Source organism: Peromyscus maniculatus, chromosome X (assembly GCF_049852395.1).
Source record: "Peromyscus maniculatus bairdii isolate BWxNUB_F1_BW_parent chromosome X, HU_Pman_BW_mat_3.1, whole genome shotgun sequence".
NCBI lineage: Eukaryota > Metazoa > Chordata > Mammalia > Rodentia > Cricetidae > Peromyscus > Peromyscus maniculatus.
Window position 1 is genome coordinate 125629640 of NC_134875.1, and position 9752 is coordinate 125639391.

At 38.3% G+C, this 9752-nt stretch overlaps 1 pseudogene; it reads left to right on the forward strand.

The window, feature by feature from the left end:
• The first annotated feature begins 5702 nt into the window (after nucleotides 1–5702).
• LOC102903473 (large ribosomal subunit protein P2 pseudogene) lies at nucleotides 5703–9502 on the forward strand (annotated as a pseudogene).
• The last annotated feature ends 250 nt before the right edge of the window (nucleotides 9503–9752 follow it).

Sequence of the window (9752 nt, forward strand, 5' to 3'; positions counted from 1 at the left end):
AAGGTTCAAAGAGAGGGAGAACAGAAAGTCAGAAGGGAGGAGGAAACATGTTTTAAAGTTCTTATGTGTCCCTACCATCATTGTATTGGAAGAGTAGATCAAAAAGTACACCTGGATGCTCTTTTGACCTGTCCCAGACCCCACTTACCTTACATCACAGACACATCTGAATCTACCAAATGTGATCATACTGATAGAGATGTTTTATAAATAACAGAAGCAAGGCCTAAGTGGACAAATGTACTTTCCACTAACCCTGACCATCTTGAGTTCAGTCTCTGGGACACATAAGTGGAGAGAGAGAATTGACTCCTGCAAGTTGTATCTCCAATATGCACCATGGCAGGTACACACACACACACACACACACACACACACACACACATTCAGTGAGAGAGAGAGTAAAAAAAACTTCACAAATAACAAGTCTAATGAAAGCAAACCAACTACTATTTTTCATTTTAACATAAAATACAGTGATCTATTCTAATGGTTTGGCATCCTTCCTGTAATATTGGACATAGTGTATCAGTCCCACTGTAGCTTCTTCTTAGAGAAGAAATGACTCATGGGTTTGATACATAAAATATTTTTTTAAAAAAAGCGTTCAGAAAATAACAGAACATACTCCTGTAATCCTAGCACTAAGAGCTAAAGTTATTTTGCTATCTTGGTTGTGAAAGGACCAAGCAGATGCCATAACAGGCTGCTCAGTCTTGTCTCAGAGATCAGGCCTCAATTTCAGTTTCCTGAGACTGAGCAAGCAGTCTTTGGGAGGGCTGTGAACAAAAGATATAGTAGCTCCCTTTCTGCACGTACTCTGACTGCTCAAAGGTCAGCCAGATGTTTACTGTCTGGGGCCCCTCACCAACTTAGAGTTATGTGCATGACGTGCTAGGCCAGCCAGCCCCCATGGCGGCTCAAGGACAAAGCCTGGGACTTGTGCTGGACAGCCCCCAAAGTGATAATTGTAACCACCAACCAGTAAATTCAAAGGTTACATACCCTCACCCAATTAAAAGAGAACAGAGATAAAAATAAACCAATCCGAGTTGCACCTGTGCAAACCCCTGTACCCCCCGCCCCGAAGGGCTTGTGGTTTTTGCCTTTAAATAGCCAGCCACACAAAGAAAGAGGAACTCCTCCCTGCCTCACTGTGTTGGGTGTAGGAATGAGTCCCCTGTCTAGCTAGACTTGTATCTGCAGAATAAACCTTGCTGTTGCATTCTGGACATCCAATGTCTTCGGTGGTCTCTTTGGGGGGTCACAATCTGGGCATAACATGGCATAACAGTTGCTCATTTAAGAAACAAGTTAAGGGGGGATAGAGAGATGACTCAGTGGCTAAGAACACTGGGCTGCTCTTCAAGAGGATCTAGATTTGATTCCTAACACTCACATGGTGGCTCACAACCATGAAACTCCAGTTCCAGAGAATCTGATACCCTTTTCTCTTTTCCACAGGCACCAGGCATACAAGTGGTGCACATACATACATGCAGGCAAAATACCTATACATATAAAATAAAACAAAATTAAAGATATTGTTGGAGCCCCATTGCAGAGATGTTTCCTTTATCTCCCCTACTTTGTTATTAACTCTCAATTCTCATATAAAAATCCCCATGGTGTTTCGGACTCTCATTAACTATTCACATATGTTTAAGCTATATTTTTGTATTTGGAACATATGGTTATGGATAGAATTCTGTTTCCCTCTTCAATTAACATGTTGAAGTTATGACTTCCAGTAGCTCAGAATGTGAATTTATTTGAAAATATGATTGCTACAGATGTAATGAGTTAAGATGAAGGGCATAGTGAAGTAGGGTGTGCCTTTAAGCCATTATGACTGGCATGTTTATAAAAAGAAAGCTTGGATAAAGACACAAAGAAGGAATGTCATGGGAAGATGAAGGCCACAATGTACAAACCAAGAAATGTCAAAGATGAAAAGCAAACCACCATGGTGTAAGGGAGGGTCATGGAGTGAATATTGTAAAGAAAATGTGGTCCACTTACACAATGGTATAGTCATCATGAAATTTGTAGGCAAATGTATGGAACTGGAACAAGTGAATTCCCCACCTCACAGCTCTCAGCGAGTCCCAGTCCTGAAGATATCCTTTAAATTGAATTTTTTCCTTACAATATATTTCAATCACATTTCCCCCTCTTCAAATCTTCACAGGTCCTCCCTACCTCCTTTCCCATCCAATGTCATATCTTGAACTCAGCTCTTTAGCTTCTAAAGCTGTAAGATAAGTGTCAGTTGTTTAAGCTGTTAGTTTGTGGTACTTTATTACACCAATGCTAGCACATGAACACATGTATATCTATAGCAGTGCTCAGCAATTTGTGTGTGTGTGTGTGTGTGTAGAGTTACATGGCAAGTATTTAAAACTTTGCTGGTCACATACAGCCTCTATGCTGCTCCTCTGCTACATCTTCTAGCCCAGTGGTTCTCAACCCTCCTATTGCTATAACTATTTAATACAATTGCTTATGCTGTGGCTATCTCCAACCAAAAATTTATTTTTGTTGCTATTTCATAATTGCAATTTGCTACTGTTATGAGTCATAATGTAAATATCTGTTAAGCAGGATATCTGATATGTAACCCCTGTGAAAGGGTCATTCAGTCCCCAAAGGTGTTGAGACCTACAGGTTGAGAACCACTGCTCTAGCCCCTTCTCCTTCTACTTCCTCTCCTTCCCGTTGAATACACACACACACACACACACACACACACACACACACACACACATACACACACACACACACACACCAAACAAACCAAACTGAATAGGTTTTTAGAACCATACAAAAACACAAAACAGATTTGGCCCAAGATTGTGAACCCCTGAAGGTAGGTGTTTGCATGCTGGCCTTTTAGTACATGTTAAGTTTCTGATTTTTTTTCATGGCATTTTAGTTACTCAGCAGCTGCTTTCTTATGGAAAGAACACATGATTTTTATAATTTTATTGATGGAAATGCTTTTGGAACATACAATTCCTATTATATTCCTCAAATGCTGCTATACAAGATTTCCATGCACAGTATGGTACTAAATACGTATTTAACTATAGTGAATATAAAATTATATTTTTAAACATTTTAGATATTTATGTATATTACCATTAAGCATATATTATTTTTAATATTATATTTTCATATTATAAACATAGTTCTTTCACTTTTACATGATGTATAATACAGTTGTACATATAAATGACAATTAATTTGTCAGATACTATAACAAGAGGAACAATTTATTCATCTAGTTCTCAACAAAGGATGAAGGAGTATCAGCCAGGCACTGAGCACTGTATTAAATGCTGTGGAGTCAGTAGGGGAAAACATATTCTGTCTTCAAGGATCTTACATTCTAGTGGAAAGACACAAGAGACAAATGAATTTATATTTTATCAGGTGTCACAGAGGTTGCAATGTTTGTCCCTCAGCCTGGAACAGTTCTTCCCACAACTTCAGTTAGCTGCTTTGTGCATTTTCCCCAGTCTCTGCACGAATTCCACCCTGTCTGAGAAATCTTCCCCTGCCCTATTTAAAACAACTTTGCTTCTCAAGAGGTTTCTTCCTTTATTACATTTCTACAACCTGTACGACTATCTGGTATAATACATATTTGTTGAGAGCTTTACATAAGTATTTACAGAAATTATGTTACCAAAGCACTAAAACTAGGTTCCAAAGTGTCAAGGATTTTAACATAGAAATGAAAAGCTTGGCCTTAATTCTTGCTGGTTAATGGTTTTGTCATTCAGAGTTCTCTAACTAGATGTATAGTTGAAAACCAAGAAAACTAATTACATAAACAGATTATAACTAGAACTATACCCTTTTCTATGAGATGGAGAGAAGAGAGGTATTAAATAACTGGTTTATGCAATTGTAGAAGTTTGGTTAATAAAAATATCTGAAGAATAGGCTTGTGGCAAGCTGGACACTTAGGGAAGGTTTTCAATCTAAGTCCAAAGAGGCTATGATAGAATTCTCCATGCTTGAGGGAAGCCATTCTTGGATTTATTCAATCCATCCATAGATTAGGCCCACTCACACATAGAAGGAATCTGCTTTACTCTAAATTTAAAAGCCACTTTCACAGAATGATCAGAACTGATGTTTGAGGGAGGGAAGATGGCAGGATACCCAGCAGTTCGTTGTGATCTACATACCAAAACCAAAATATCAGGTCCGTAGCTACTTCACAAGTATGCACACTTGTGCATAAGCACCTACGCATACACAAACATGCACACATAGAAACATATGTACAAATACATACACACAAATATACACACATATACTCCAGCTTTTTATGTGGGCTCTGGGAATTAAACTCCTGTCCTCATGTTGCATGGTAAGTACTTTACTCACTAAGCTATCTATGTCTTTGAGGTGCAAAATTTCTACTTTGTTTCTACTATAAGTCATATCACTGGATGTACAGATAAAGGATTAAAGACTGCTTAGTGCTATGGAGGAAGTCCTCAGATTAATAGTCTATCTGACACTAAAAAGATGAACAATGTAAATGAAAGCTAAAGAATCTTTAAGTGTTTTCAATCTACATTATACATAGTTGTGTAGGTGTATGTACTGTTTGTCTACATGTGTGCTTGTTATACTCATATACTGTTCAGAAAATATAAAATGATCTTATGATGTTTGAGTGCTCCCATAGAATCAGCCAAATTTCTTTTCTCTCACAGGGCTTGGATAAATCCTTAACAAATAAGTTAATTTCTATTTTGGCAGTAAGAGCAAATAAAATGTCTCCAGGACTGGAAACATGCTCTGCCTATGTTTATATTTATAGCTGATGTTTCAAATACACTCTATGTAGAAAACATAGAAAAGGCTTCAAATACAGCACCCCTCTGTTGTTGGTTGTTTTACTCTTTTACTCTTTTGGGGGTCCGGCACCCAGCTCCCAAATAAATACACATAGAGACTTACCATTACTTATAAATGTCCAGCCTTAACTTGGCTTGTTTCTTGCTAGATTTCTTATCTGTAAAGGTAGATGGGATAACATCTACCTTTTGCCTCGAAGCTTTTTCCTTTTCTTATTTCTGTAATCTTACTTTCACTCTTACTCTGTGGCTAGCTGTGTGGCTAGCTGTGTGGCTGGGTAGTTGGCCCCTAGCATCTTCCTCTCCTTGTTCTCTTGCTTTCTTCTTTTCCTCCCAGATTTCTCCTTCTATTTCTCTCTGCCTACCAGCCCTGCTTATGCTTTCTCCTGCCTTGCTATTGGCTGTTTAGTTCTTTAGTAGACTATCAGATGTTTTAGGCAGGCAAAGTAACACAGCTTCACAGAGTTAAACAAATGCAACATAAAAGATGCTACACATCTTTATTTACATCTTTAAACAAATGTTCCACAACATAAACAAATATAACACACCTTAAAATAATATTCTACAACACCCCTAATTTTCATTAAGTTCAAAGTCACTTCATTTTGTTAAGAAAAAAATAATTGTTTTCTAGATTTAGAAACTTATAATTAAAAATAAGGCAAGCAGAAACCAAGTAGGTGAAAGAATATAATATTGCAGGTATGAAAATACACTTGGGGAGTTAAGGGGAAAAGGATAAAGACAAAATCTTTTTGGATGAAAATGAATTTTTCATGATAAAATAGTTTTGCACTAAAAGTATAGAATTATTACAAAATGGAAAGAGAAAAAGGTAAAACCAGGAAGTTAAAGCATGTCACATAGGGGGTTGTAAAAGTTGAAACACTAAAAAAAAAAGCATGTGTGAGATTAAGTTGGCAATTTAAACATTTCCAAGGATCAAATTTTGCTAGGTGATGACTCCATCATTTAATGTGTTCTAAACAATGGGACCCTAGCACCCCTAAACCACCTTTGAAATTTTGCTTTGGGATTTTCAACTATAGGGGTAAAATAGAAGCAGTCAAAAGGGGTTAGAGGAAGTGATGACAGGTGCAAGAACAAGCCTTAGCCCTTGAGCTAAAATTTCCCGTGACAGAGAGAAACTATCCCACAGAGGAATCCCAGACAGAGGATTCTAAAGGGGCAAAACCCTATCACTGACCTTGTCCCTGGAGAAGACTCTCTCCTAGCAGCCATGAATTGTTTGTAGCTCTTCTTCTAGGGGTAGGGCCCTGTGTGACTTCTCACATCCATGATGGCATGTTAATTGGTTTTGTCATTGTACAGGCCTTGTTAAAGCAGTCATTTTGTTGGAATTTCATGGATATAGTTTCCCTGTTGTATACAGAAGACACTATCTCAAGTAGATGTCATAGTACTTTGGCTTTTACAATGTTTCCTGAACTTTAGGTTTAGGGGTTGTGTTGTAGATGTTTCTACTGGGGTTGGGGACCCCACAGTCAGTTGTGGTAACCCCACAGTCAGTTGTTGTCTGCATTTTGACCAGTTGTAGCTCTTTGTAATGGTTTCTGTTTCCTGTAAAAAGAAGCTTCTTTGATGAGAATTAAGAGCCACACTTCCCTGTAAGCATAATGATAGCTTTTTAGAATGTATTTACTAGTTTAGGAAATGGCAGTAGTAGATTTTTCTTTAGAGTCCATGATCTCATCACCCACGAATAGTTTGCTGGGTTATTAGCATCTGGCATGAATTTCCTCCATTGAGTGAGGCACAAGTCCAATTAGATTCAGTTGCTTTCCCTCAATATATAAGGGCTGCTATCACACCTGTGTTGGCCAATTTTATTTTCAATCACCTTGACACAAACTAGAGTCATGGGAAGAGAACTTTAACTGAAGGATTACCTTCATCAGATTGCCTACAGCAAACTCTGTGGGGCATTTTCTTGTTTGATGGTTGATGTGAGAGAGCTCAACAGAATGTAGGTGGTAACACCTCTGGGTCCATAGTCCTAGATGGTATAAGAAAGAAGACTGAACAAGCTATGGAGAACAATACAGTAAGCAGTATTCCTCCATGGTCTCTGCCTCAGTTCCTGCTTCCAGGTTTCTTCTTTGAGCTTCTGTCCTGACTTCTCTCCGTGATGGAGTATGACCTGGTATTATTAGCAAGATGAAATAAACCTTTTCCTCCACAAGTTGGCTTTCCTCAGTGTTGGTTTTTTTTTTTTTTTTTACAGAAACAGAGAAGCAAGCTAGGATACATGTCAGTGAGCCTTTTATTTTCTGGGAGAGAAACTTTCATGAACTCCATTTTGAAGGTTAAGACCTGGTTCTTCAGTGAAAATACCTGGCTGAACAGATTTATTTTCTGGGGAAGCTTTTTAGTTGTCAATTCTGTTTTTCTAATTGGTGTGGGACCATTCAGATGATCTATTTCATTAATTTGGGTTTGGAGTAATTTCAGTTTTTGAAAAATGGGTTTACTTAGTCCACACTGTTAATTTTATGTACATAAAGTAATTGTAATACTGCCTTGTTATCTTTACCAGTAGCTGTATGCAATGACCAATTTTGCTCCTGTGACTGGTGATTATATCATCTCTTTTTAAATTTGTTAACTATGCTAGAACTTTATCAGTCTTTCAAAGAAAGATTCTCTACTTTATGATTTGTTTGTGTGTGCAGGTGTTGTGTCCTGCTCTATCACTCAACATCTTATTCCCTTGAGACAGGGTCTCTCATTGAATCTGAAGTAAGGCTGGCAACCAGCAAGCCTCAGTGATCCTCTTGTTTCTGTTCCTAACAGTACTGGCATTACAGGCTGGCACCACTATGCCTGGCTTTTTACATGGGTGCTGGAGATATGAACTCAAGTTCTCATGCTTGCACAGCAAACACTCTTACCTGTCCTGGCCCACTGGGAACTTAGGTGTCCCAAGAAGGGACAACCTGGAACTGAGGAAAGGTAAGTGTGCCACTTGCCTGGTCCCCAGCCCATCCCTCCACCCACCCCCCCAACCCCTGACAATCAGACAGCAATGGGGAGCCAATTCAAGCAAGGACTCGTTTATTTAGAAACAGCAAGCTCTTTTAAAGCATAAAGTAAACAAGACTTGGGGAGGGTAGATGCCCATTGGGCCAATCAGCTTAAAGGTTACCCAATCATGCCCCTAGTCTACAGTATTTACAGTGTTGTCCTCGAGGGAATCATGTACTGACATCATCTCTCTTGGCCTGAAGCTCCAATCATAACTTTTTGTAAACAACTTGGGTTCCACCCTCTACACTTGCCCTCAGGGTCATCTTTACTAGCACCTGGCTCCATAGCGCAACGCCCCCCCCTCCAAGACACACTTACCCACTGAGCCATCTTCCCATGCTCTGTTTGTTTGTTTTTACATAAATTTCATTTAGTTCTGCTCTTATTTATAGTATTCTCTCCCTTCTGCTTGGACTAGCCTTTTTAAATTCCCACTGTCTTGATTCCCCTGTTAGGATAAGACTAACCTGGAATCATGAACTCAAATATACCCTTTCTTCCCTAAGTTACTTTTTGTCAGGTTAATTTTTTTTTAATCACAACAACAGACATGAAATAAAAAATGTCATATGCCTTCAACTTTAAATATTTGAGGAGGTTTGTTTGGTAAGTATTTGGAGACATTTGAAAATAATCTGTGTTCCACTGTTGTTGGGTGGAATGTTCTATTAAATCAAGTTGGCTGATGCTATTATTAAGTTCACAATCCTTGCTGATTTCAAAGTATCTAACTAAAACTGCAGTTTTTTGTTGATTTGTTCAGTTTTTAAAGCAATTTCTGCTTCACACACTGTAGTAAATATCCCTTGTTTATTCCTAGGGTTCCTTTTCATTTATTATTATTTCTTTAGAAGTTTCTAAATTTTATTTGTGTTTTCAAAAAGCCATATTTGGTTTTTTTGTTCTCTATATTTTTCTCTATTCCAATAGACTCGATACTAGTCTAATTTTTTTTTCATTTTTTTGTAATTAGATTTTCTGAGATCAATTTTCAGACATCTTTCTTCATATGTTTGTGGTTGAAGGTCCAATTATTTTCTCTACATGCTGCCTTATCTCATAAATTTTCATATGTGGCATAAGTTATTAGTTAGTTAAATATTTTCTCATTAAAACTTTTATTTATTAATCAAAAGAAGTTAGACACCACCGAGGTCACACACATGAGGCCTGTCCACCACAGACAAACAGTATATAGCCTCTTACCTGTTGGCCACCCTCGAGGACAGTTCCTCTCCCTCTGCCAAAAATATCAAGAAGACCCTAGATAGTCTGAAAGTGGATGTGGACAATGACGGGCTCAAAAAGGTCATTACTGGGTTAAATGGAAAAAATATTGAAGATGGCATTGCCCAGGGTGTTGACAAACTCGCCACTGTGCTGGCTGGTGAAGCTGTGGCTGTTAATGCTGCACCTGGCTCTGCCCTTCCTGCCACTGGTTCTGCCCCTGATGCAGCAGACAAGAAAAACGATACATGAAGGAGTCTGAGGAGCCAGATGATGACTCGGGATTTGGCTTGTTTGATTTAAGTTCCTGCTCCTCACAAATAAAGCCTCTTTCTATATTCTGAAAAAAACATGGCTTTGAAATTTTCATGCATGCATGCAGTGTATCTTGGTCATAATCACCTCGACTCCCCCTGTAAGTCCTCCCAATCCCCTCTCCCATGGCATCTTCCTCCTTACTTCATGGTCTCCTTATTTATTTTATGAGCACAGATGCTACCCATATTTCTAGTTTTCATTATTATTTCTCCATGGACCAATAATCACTACAACTGCTATTTAGTTTTTCAAGCACAATATTTTAATTATATATAA